The following is a 9599-nucleotide window of genomic DNA, read 5'->3' as shown; positions in this document are numbered from 1 at the left end:
CTGCAGTAATATTCTCTGGAAAAAATGTTCAAAATGCAACATCATTTTGTCTAATTATTGTATATTTTCCAGGAAAAAAAAATCCTCAACATCATCTTATCTCCATCTCTTTAGCAAAAAAAATATATATACATATATATATTTATATATATATATGTATATATTTCAGTAAAGAGACAGGAGGATTAGATATTTGAATGCTTCAAGAATTCAATGGAGGCCGGGCGCGGTGGCTCAAGCCTGTAATCCCAGCACTTTGGGAGGCCGAGGCAGGTAGATCACGAGGTCAAGAGATCGAGACCATCTGGTCAACATGGTGAAACCCCGTCTCTACTAAAAATACAAAAAATTAGCTGGGCATGGTGGCGCGTGCCTGTAATCCCAGCTACTCGGGAGGCTGAGGCAGGAGAATTGCCTGAACCCAGGAGGTAGAGGTTGCAGTGAGCCGAGATTGCGCCATTGCACTCCAGCCTGGGTAACAAGAGCGAAACTCCGTCTCAAAAAAAGGAATTAAATGGAGTAAGGATGAATAAGTAGCCCATTCAAAATACTTCCACAATTTTAATAATAAAATATATCAGACACTATTGGACTATAGTAACATGTACAAGTCTTTTTGGAATGAGAAGCAGAGCTTTCAGTTATGCTCTTTACAATATAAAAAGATTAATTAAGAAATATGTCATTTACCCAATTGTCTCAGTTCTTTATGCAGTTTCCAGAGGTTTAAATAGAAGAGAGGAGGATTCACGCAGTTGAGTCTTTGTAATTCTATCTCAGAGCCATTGTGTTCCTTAGGTAAATGAGGGTTACTTCCTCCCCTTGGGCCTAAGTAACAACAAGATCTAGGTCAGAAATAGACTATTTGAGCATTGATAATCTCAAATATATAAACAAGAGATCAGGGGAAACAACCAATCTATAATTTTTGTTCCTTATTATCTGATTTAATAGCACTCAAACTGTGGAAAGCAAAAAAATATTTTTTACTAGTTTACCTCTTATTTTTACTGCCATTTAGAAAAATTGACATCAATATACATGTTCAAGTATTCTGCTAATGGATTCATTCTTGTACACAGTAAGGTTAGCATGAAACATTCTTCTTTCATAATATTTGTAGAATTTTAATCATTTATTTACATGTCTACATTTCTCCTCCATTAAAAAAAATGTAAGTCCTAGTTCCTGCCAAAATGCCTGACATACAGTAGATGTTATACACATGTTTGCTTAATTAAATGAACAGGTCTCTGTGCAGTTTCTTTTCTTTCTTTTTATTTTTTTGTGACGGAGTCTTACTCTGTCTCCCAGGCTGGAGTCCAGTGGCACGATCTCCGCTCACTGCACCCTCCATCTCCCAAATTCAAGTGATTCTCCTGCCTCAGCCTCCTGAGGAGCTGGAATTACAGGCGTGGGCTACCACGCCCACTAATTTTTGTGTTTTTAGTAGAGATGGGGTTACACCATGTTGGCCAGGCTGGTCTCGAACTCCTGACTTCAGGTGATTCACTCGCCTCAGCCTCCCAAAGTACTAGGATTATAGATGTGAGCCACCATGCATGGCCTGTGCAGATTTTCATTCCCTATTATCATGCTTAGTAATGTAAAGATATTAGCCGGAGTTGTGGTTTACTCCTGTAATCCCAGCATTTTGGGAGGCCAAGGCAGGCAGACCACCTGAGGTAAGGTGTTTGAGACTAGCCCAACATGGCAAAACCCTGTCTCTATCAAAAATACAAAAGTTAGCCCAGGTGTGGGGGCTTACACCTGTAATCCCAGTACTTTGGGAAGTCAAGGTGGAGGGTTAATTTGAGGTCAGGAGTTCAAGACCAGCATGGCAAACATGGTGAAACTCGATCTCTACTAAAAATAAAAGAAAATCAGGGCCGGGCGCGGTGGCTCACGTCTGTAATCCCAGCACTTTGGGAAGCTGAGGCGGGTGGATCACTAGGTCAAGAGATCGAGACCATCCTGGTCAACATGGTGAAGCCCTGTCTCTACTAAAAATACAAAAAATTAGCTGGGCATGGTGGCGCGTGCCTGTAATCCCAGCTATTCGGGAGGCTAAGGCAGGAGAATTGCCTGAACCCAGGAGGCGGAGGTTGCAGTGAGCCGAGATCTCGCCATTGCACTCCAGTCTGGGTAACAAGAGCGAAACTCCGTCTCAAAAAAAAAAAAGAAAGAAGAAAAAAAGAAAATCAGCCATGTGTAGTGGCTCCTACCTGTGATCCCAGCTACTGTGGAGGCTGAGGCATGAGAATCACTTGAACTTGGGGGGCAGAGGTTTCAGTGAACTGAGATCACACCACTGCAGTCCAGCCTGGGAGACAGAGGGAGACTCTAACTTAAAAAATCCCAGCACTTTGGGAGGCTGAGGCGGGTGGATCACGAGGTCAAGAGATTGAGACCATCCTGGTCAACATGGTGAAACCCCGTCTCTACTAAAAATACAAAAAATTAGCTGGGCATGGTGGCGCGTGCCTGTAATCCCAGCTACTCAGGAGGCTGAGGCAGGAGAATTGCCTGAACCCAGGAGGCGGAGATTGCGGTGAGCCGAGATTGCGCCATTGCACTCCAGCCTGAGTAACAAGAGTGAAACTCCGTCTCAAAAAAAATAAATAAATAAATAAACTAAAGTGTCTTCCTGCTTTTTTTTTTTCTATTCCTGTTTGTTTGTTGAGACGGAGTCTCACTCGAGTGCAGTGTTTTGATCAGCTCACTGCAGCCTCTGCCTCCTGGGTTCAAATGATTCTCCTGCCTTGCCTCTCAAGTAGCTGGGATTATAGGCACCCACCACTACACCCAGCTAACTCTGGTATTTTTACTGGAGATGAGGTTTCACCATGTTGTCCAGGCTGGTCTCAAACTCCTGGCCTCAAGTGACCAACTTGCTTCAGCCTCCCAAAGTGCTGGGATTAGAGGGGTAAGTCACCTCGCCTGGCCTATGCTTGTTGTTAAATCCACTGGACACATCTTAGTTTTTGTTGAGCTGTGACAGGCTGTGTCACAGTTGACTATTATCTCCCTCAAGACATTCTCTTCCCTTAGCTTCAAAAACTCTACATTTTCTGGGTTTCCCTCCCACATTTTTGTTTCCAGTCAGTCTCTGCTGGTTCCTTCTCCTCCTTTCCCTAATCTTCAAATGTTGGAATTTCTCAAGCTTCAGTCCTAGAGCTTTTCCTTATTTTATTCTATGTGGTCTCATACATTTTTAGTGGATGGCAAGTGCATTCATTCCCAAGGCTTCAAATCCTTTCTATATGCTGATGACTTCTTTTATTTATTTATTTTTACTTTTTTTTTTTTTTTTTTAGAGACAGGGTCTAACTATATTGCCTAGACTGGTCTCAAACTTCTGGCCTCAAGTGATCCTCCCACCTCAGCCTCCTTAGTATCTGGGATTACAGGTGGGAGCCACTGTGTCTGGTGCTGATGACTTCTTTTTTTTTTTTTTTTGAGATGGAATTTCACTTGTCACACAGGCTGGAGTGCAATAGCGTGATCTCAGCCCACTACAACCTTTGCCTCCTAGGTTCAAGTGATTTTTCTGCCTCAGCCTCCCGAGTAGCTGGGATTACAGGAGCCCACCACCACACCCAGCTAATTTTTGTATTTTTAGTAGACTGGGTTTCACCATGCTGGACAGGCTGTTCTTGAACTCCTGACCTCAGGTGATTCACCTGCCTCTGCCTCCCCAAGTGCAGGGATTACAGGTGTGAGCCACCGTGCCCAGCCTGATGACTTCTTGATATCTCTTCTTAGCCTCAGATCATATAGTAAATTTCCAGTCTCTGGCTTGTTTTCTCAGATATCTCAAATTGAACTAATGTTTATTTATTTATTCATTCATAATTTAATTATTTTTTTTGAAATGGAGTTTCACTCTTATTGCCCAGGCTGGGGTGCAATGGCACCATCTCAGCGAACTGCAACGTCCGCCTTCCGGGTTCAAGCACTTCTCCTACCTCAGCCTCCCAAGTAGCTAGGATGACAGGTGTGCGCCACCATGCCCAGCTAATTTTTGTGTTTTTAGTAGAGATGGGGTTTCACCATGTTGGTCAGGCTGGTCTTGAACTCCTGACCTCAGGTGATTTACCCGCCTTGGCCTCCCAAAGTGTTGGGATTACAGGTGTGAGCCACCGCGCCCACCCCTATTTGTTTATTCTTTGAGAGGGAGTCTCATTCTGTTGCCCAGGCTGGAGTGCAATGGCGCGATCTCGGTTCCTGCAACCTCTGCCTCCCGGGTTCAAGCAATTCTCCTGCCTCAGCCTCGAGAGTAGCTGGGGTTACAGGTTCATGCCACCACACTTGGCTAGTTTTTTGTATTTTAGTAGAGACAAGGTTTCACCATATTGCCCAGGCTGGTCTCAAACTCCTGAACTCAGACAATTCACCCACCTCAGCCTCCCAAAGTGTTAGGAGTACAGGCATGAGCCACGGTGCCCAACCTGAACTAATGTTTATAATGGAAGCTTTTATTAGGAATGGTGGCTCTTGAATAGAATGAGAGTGGAATAAATACTCTAAATGGAAAAAATAACATTAGAAAAGATACGGTATAATGATGATCTGTTGCCTGTATAAGGGAGGACAAAAAATTGGCTTGATTAGGGCATTCAAGGGTGGGCAGGTGATGTGTTATGTGAGGAGGGTGGAGCTAGTTAACAAAATGTTTTGAACTTCAGTCTGAAAGAGTTTGGGATTAAGTCCATACACAGTGTGAAGCCTTTTATATTCTTATCCAAAAGAGTGACAGGCCAGGCATAGTGGTTCATACCTGTAATCCCAGCACTTTGGAAGGTCGAGTTGGGTGGGTTGCTTGAGCCCAGGAGTTCTCGACCAGTCCAGGTGACATAGAAAGACCCCATTTCTACAAAAAAGATTGCTGGACCCTGGGAGGTCATGGCTGTGATGAGCTGTGATGATTGTGCCACTGCATTCCAGCTTGGGCAGCAGAGTGAGAGAGACCCTGTCTCCAAAAAAAAAAAAAAAAAAAAGAGTGACAAATTTATGAAAAGAACAGCATTTTCATAAAATTAATGTGACTGGTGGACGGCGTAGGAAAAGAGACTGGAAAATGAGACCAATACATTATTGCAGTAATCTAAGCAGAAGGTCTCAGGCCACCATAATCACAGCGAGGATGGATAGAAAGGGACAAACGAAGAGAAGAGAAGAGATCATTCAAAAGAAGAATCCTGGTGGTGATTGGTTGGACGGACATGTGGTAAAAAGGATGGAGTCAAAATCAACCCTTGAAGTATACTTTTCTTTTTCTTTTTCTTTTTTTTTTTTTGTTTTTTTGAGACAGTTTTGCTCGTTGCCCAGGCTGGAATACAGTGGCACCATCTCTTGTTGCCCAGGCTGGAATACAGTGGCACCAGTGGCATTCAAATGATCTTCCTGCCTCAGCCTCCTGAGTAGCTGGTATTACAGGCATGTGCCACCATGCCCGGCTAATTTTTTGTATTTTTAGTAGAGATGGGGTTTCACCATGTTGGCCAGGCTGGTCTCGAACTCCTGACCTAAAGTAATCTGCCCACCTTGGCCTCCCAAAGTGCAGGGATTACAGGCATGAGCCACTGCTCCCATCCTTCTCTTTTCTTTTATAGAGGCAGGGCCCAGGCTGGAGATCAGTGGTGTGATCATAGTTCACAGCAGTCTCAAATTTCTGGGTTCAAGTGATCCTCCCACCTCAGCCTCCCATGTAGCTGCGACTACAAGCCCACACTACCACAACTGTCTTTTTTTTTTTTTTTTTGTAGAGACGGGATCTCACTTTTCTTGCTCAGGCTAGTCTCAAATTCCTGGCCTCAAGCAGTCTTCCTACCCCAGCCTCCGAAAGTGCTGGGATCACAGGCACGAGCCACTGTGTCCTGTCTAACCCTTAAGGTTTTTAGCCTGAAATGAAATGGTAGTGGTGCTGTTAACAGAATAGGGAAGTTGAGAAGGGATGCAAGTCTAAGCAGAAAATGCATTTGTGTGTGTACTGCGGGAGGGTGTTGGGGGCGGGAAAGGTCAGTTCCTGTGATCTAACAAGCTGCATGCTACATCATTTTAGGTGATAGAGGAATGGAAGGGAAAGGTCAGGACTGGAGGGGATGGAGATGTGTATTTGGTGTCTAATGACAACAGCATGGTTATAAAGCTGGTGGCATAGTATGAGAATAGAATTCTCCAACTGTAACCCATAATTTCAAGTTATGTCACTGAATGGGAACAAGATAGATTTGTGGACTATTTAGGGATATTTAGGAGGCTGATTTACTAGACTTGATTTAATAAATTAAAAACAGGGTCGTGTGTGGTTGCTCACACCTGTAATCCCAGCACTTTGGAGGCTGAGGTGGGCAGATCAATCTGGGTCAGGAGTTTGAGACCAGCCTGGCCAACATGGTGAAACCTCATCTCTACTAAAAACACAAAAATTAGCTAGGCGGGATGGCAAGCACCTGTAATCCCAGCTACTCAGGAGGCTGAGGCAGGAGAATTGCTTGAACCCGAGAGGTGGAGGTTGTAGCAAGCCAAGATTGCACCACTGCACTCCAGCCTGGGTAACAAGAGCGAAACTTCGTCTCAAAAAAAAGTTAACTGGGTATGGTGGTGCATACCTATTGTTCCACCTACTTAGGAGGCTGACGTGGGAGGATCACTTAAGCCCAAGAGATCTAGGTTGCTGTGAGCTGTGATGGTGCCATTGCACTACAGCCTGAGTGACAGAGAGAGAATTGCTTGAACCCGGGAGGCGAAGGTTGCAGTGAGCCTAGTCATGCAATTGTACTCCAGTCTGGGTGACAAATGCGAAACTCTGCCTCAAAAAAAAAAAAAGAGGAAGGAGAGAGTGTCAAGAGAGGTGCTGAGTAATACCAAATACTGCAGAGGAGTTGTTAAGTAAGGACAGAAGAGTGCTCATTGAATTTAGTGACAAGGAAATCAGTATAAAGGAAGAGCTTGGCTTAAAAGACAAAAAAAAGTTTCCTGCCTCAGAGGAGCTCAAGGTGCAAGGAAGGAAACTGTTATTACAGTGTGAAGAGTGCTGTGAGACAGAGTTCAGCCTGGGAGCTGCCGCGCGGGCACAGAGATGAAGCTGGTGGTCCGGTTTTCCAGATGCTCTTGGTTCACATTTCCCAACTTCATTTCCCCGTGGTGTTACCTGTCTCACGCCACATCACTGCCTCTGCATCTTTTGTAAAATGAGCATACCTCTCCATGTCACATTGCCTCCTTAGAGCATGTTGGAGTGTAAATAGCTATATTCAAGCAACCAAATTTAAAGTTTCCCTTAAATTCTCTTGCTAAACACGATTCAAACTCTAAATGTAAACAAGGGAATGGACATGATTGTAATGATACATGGAGTTTAAGTTTATCTTCATTTTAGGGTTCAGTATGGATGAATATATTGAATGAATTGGCTCTCACTATGTGTGGCTATCCACGCAAAGACTATCCACTGAATTTGCCTTGGCCAAATTCCAACACTAACAATTTAGGTAAGAATATCGTTCCACATCTAGAATTCAGAATTTTATGTAGAGCTTAGCATTCTTTTTCTCAAGATCTGGTCAACAATGCAGTATTACTAAATAATAGCTTTTTTCCTGGGTAATTATGGTAAGAATTATCTGTGGTTATTTTGGTAACTGAGTTTTATCTTTTTGGGGAAGGATTTTTGTGTGTATAGCAGAGATAAATATTAATGGATTTCTATTCCAGAAGTAGGACTTATAAAATAACACAATAAATACCTGAACCCTGTAATATTAAAAATATATCTCTGGCACTAGAATGCAATGCTTTGAAGTAACTCATTAATGTTCATTTATTTACTGGAGCAGTCTTATTTTTTGATGTGTCAGAGTCTCACTCTGTTGCCCAGGCTGGAGATGGTGGTAAAAATCACAGCTCACTGCAGCCTTGACCACCTGGGCTCAAGCCATTCTCCCGCCTCAGCCTCAGAGTAGCTGGGACTACAGGCCTGCACCACCACACCTGGCTAATTTTTGTATTTTTTGTAGAGATGGGGTTTTGCCATGTTGCCCAAGCTGACCTTGAACACCTGGGCTCAAGCAATCAGCCCGCCTCAGCCTCCCAAAGTGCTGGGATTTCAGATGTCAGCCACCATGCCTCTGGACCACTCATTTAAACAAAATATTTATGTCCTGAGATACATATTTTAATTTGTAATTTTGCTCTGGTACATTGGGGTGGTGATTTAGTCACGCCTACTGATGAAATCTGACACTTGAGGAAAGGGGACAAACCTTGAAGAGGCTCAAAGGCATCTGGAGAAGACAAGAAAGAGAAGCAAACAGGAGACAATACATCATGTCAGTTTTCACAAAACACAATTTATAATTTGATTGCATTTTACACATCCTCACAAGAATGCACATCGAACCACCTCGGGCCCACCCCCTTCCTTCTCCAAAGCAGATGGAAATGAGGTGGCCGACTGGGAAGGTTGCCATGGTACACTGGCTACAGGGATTTAATTGTAATCAAAAGAGGCTCCAGGGTCCCCTCCCCCAACCTTCCAAATGTGGGTTTCCCTCTTTGCTCTCAAATCCCTGTCTTACTTCCATGCTGTAGATAAACTAGAATGAGATTGATTTACTTGTGAACAAAAAACCATTTAGTGCCTCCAAAAGTTTACAGATGCATTGATCTTGTTAGATATAAAACTCTGAGAAATCAGAACTGGTCCAGTTTTTTTGAGATACAGCTAGTCACACAAAAGTCAGAATTCACTTTTAAAGTGTCTTACACAACACACCTCCATCTTTGAGTCTTACATTTCTTACTGGTTTTATCCCCCAGATAACCTGCAGACATCTCAAATTCAATATATCTAAATGGAATTTATTTTTCTCCATCACTTGCCTCAGTATTTTCTATTCTCAGTGATCCTGTTTTCTTAATGTCAGTTAATTGTTGCCATCTTTCTGGTCTACCAAGCTAGATTAAAATGACAACCTCAGCCGGGCGTAGTGGCTCATTCCTGTAATCCCAGCATTTTGGGAGGCGGAGGCAGGTGAATCACTTGAGGTCAGGTGTTCAAAACCAGCCTGGCCAGCATGGTGAAACCCCATTTCTGCTAAAAATACAAAAATTAGCCGGGCGTGGTGGCTCACACCTATAATCCCAGCTATTAGGGAGGCTGAGGCATAAGAATCACTTCAACCTGGGAGGCAAAAGTTGCTATGACCTGAGATCACACCACTTCATTCCAACCTGGGCGACAGAGTGAGATTTTGTCTCAAAATAAATAAATAAATAATTTAAAAAATTAAATATATGTATATATATATAAAATAACCTCATGTAACACTGTGTTCTAGACACTACTGTAAGTACATTAATTCATTTAAATTAATCCTAACTGATCACTAAATTCTGTTAATTACAATCCAAAATTGTCTTAATAAACATTTGCAAATGAACAATTGAGGAGCCCCTTCTGAAGCTTGACCAGTTCTTTTTTTTTTTTTTTTTTTGAGATGGAGTTTTGTTCTTGTCACCCAGGCTGGAGTGTAGAGGTGTTATCTCGGACCACTACAACCTCTGCCTCCTGGGTTCAAGCAATTCTCTTGTCT

Source organism: Callithrix jacchus, chromosome 9 (genome assembly GCF_049354715.1).
Source record: "Callithrix jacchus isolate 240 chromosome 9, calJac240_pri, whole genome shotgun sequence".
NCBI classification, from domain to species: Eukaryota; Metazoa; Chordata; class Mammalia; order Primates; family Cebidae; genus Callithrix; species Callithrix jacchus.
Note: the sequence above shows the minus strand (reverse complement) of the source record.